Below are 2,169 nucleotides of genomic sequence, written 5' to 3' on the forward strand. Positions count from 1 at the left end.
GCCTAAATGATATCTAGTATAAATTATTATTTTCTTTGCAATGATACAGTTGCATTTGTGTAGTACTCCCTGTGGTAGGTAAAGAGACTCCTCCTTAGGAGTGAAGTCTGATAATCCAATCAAGAATCAAATTTAGAAATTAAGGGCTCAGAAGGAAGCCATGGGAAAAGAACTTACAAAATAATAATGATAATTGCTGTTATTTTATTAATTATAAGGTAGAGGGGGGAAAATATTAACATTTGGGGTTTATAAACCAGCCCCATGGCCTTGATCCTTCATTAAAATCCACCTCTCTGTAATAAATGTTACGCTTTTCAAGATCTTTGCCCAGGATAAGATGAGCTTGAGCTTCCCCCCCCCGCCCTCATTTTTCTTTAAGTGAACACAATCAAATAAGATTGCCCTTCTGAAAGAATCAGAGCCCATGCAAAATGTAGTTCTTGTGTATCCATGATAAATCCAGTTTAAAGCTGCTTCATTATTACCTATTTAATGTACTTAATTTAAGATCCCTCAGAATGCTTCTTCATGTCCTTATTTAATAATCTGCTATGCTTGCATGTCTGAACCTTGTCGGGTCCTGACTTCTCCCATTCCTAATCAGCTCTTACGTGGGCAGTAGGAATTATACTCTCAGCAGCCCCTCTGCTTAATGTGATCACAGTTTGGTCTGTGGGTTTGTCTGAAAGGCAGTCGTTCCTTTCGTTAATATGCAACCTCCTCTACTTTTAATTTTGGATCTCCACAAGCAAGAAAGAAAATCACCTATTGTCTTACCAGCCAGGCAAAGTGAACAGGCTGAGTCAGTCCAGGAATATTCAAGCCTCCCCATCTGTGGTATTACAGAATTCCAGGGCAATTCCACCAGTTGGTGGAGCTTCTGTCTGGGAAAACAGAGCTATTGTGAACAAAGCATACTGTGCATATTTCTAACATTCATAAAAGACTGGGTTTGAATCATTTGAATCTTTCTCAAAATTTCTTCCTTTGGGGCAAAAACTTCCAATGCATGGCCTCGATCCAGCGATAGTCATTTGGAAAATCTGAGCATAAACCACTCGACCATTTCTTTAACTAGTTGGGAAAAAAAAAATATAAACTCTTGACTGTAAAAGTATGATGGCAGACTAGATTAGACTGGGACTTAATTTAGTCAAGACTAGGACTCAGTTTTGTCAGGGTCAGCACACCTGCCAAACACACCACCAAAGGCTAAGCTGGGGCTTCCCCTCTTCCCCATCATAACCTCTGTATGACAAGGCCACCTTTCTTCCCCACTGGGAGAAGCAAAGGAGGCGGGATGAGTTCCTCTTTCAGTTTGGAAACACAGCGGTGATAAATTGGGTGTCCTGGGCACCTATTGTGGCATGCTGCCTCACATACAGAAACTTGCTGGCCTAAGCATGTAAGGCAGCCGAGGCAGAGCTGCTGTTCCGGAGTCAGCTAGGTGTCATTTTGACCAGGATCACATCCTGTTTTCAAGACTTTAGTCACCTTGATCAGCACCAGAACCTGTTACATTTATTTTCTGAACAGCAGGATACCTCTGAAGGTACTCTGACTCAGACCCAAATCCAACAAGGTTTTGGGTGACCAAATTAAAAACTGCAGTGTTTTCTTTAGTGCCCCATCCCCAGAAAGAAACCTAGAAATCCAAATTAATCAGGTAACTCTTTGCATGCTTGCAGGGAGAGAAAAGGGTACAAAACAGACCACCTGCAACAAGTTGATAGGGCCACACCCCAAATCCCACCCCTCTGGAGCAAGGATACGTAGCTTAGGACTGCGGGAAGTTTCAGGGTATCAGAACCCTATCTTGAAGATGCTCGCCTATGAGCTTTTTCAAAGACACAGCTGGAAGAAGATGAGTGCTACCTCCTGTTGACTCTGTAGCTTTGGCAGTTACAGCGCTCCCTAGAAAACAGAAGATCTGGGATTCAGCTCCTTTCTCCGCTTAAAAAGACTCAAATCCACACCAGCCGTTACCCGAGAGAATGGCCTCATCACCAGGGTATTGGCTACCTAGGAAGGCATGGAGAGGAAAGGGAGCTTTTACTATACAAACCATGCTCGATAGGAAGGGATTAATCAGGCAAGAAAGAAAGTTCGCATAAGGCCACGGCGGTATTTTTATACTATAGGTGTTTAACATAAAATACACGAGCC

Source organism: Pygoscelis adeliae, unplaced genomic scaffold, assembly GCF_000699105.1.
Source record: "Pygoscelis adeliae isolate BGI_AS28 unplaced genomic scaffold, ASM69910v1 Scaffold135, whole genome shotgun sequence".
NCBI classification, from domain to species: domain Eukaryota; kingdom Metazoa; phylum Chordata; class Aves; order Sphenisciformes; family Spheniscidae; genus Pygoscelis; species Pygoscelis adeliae.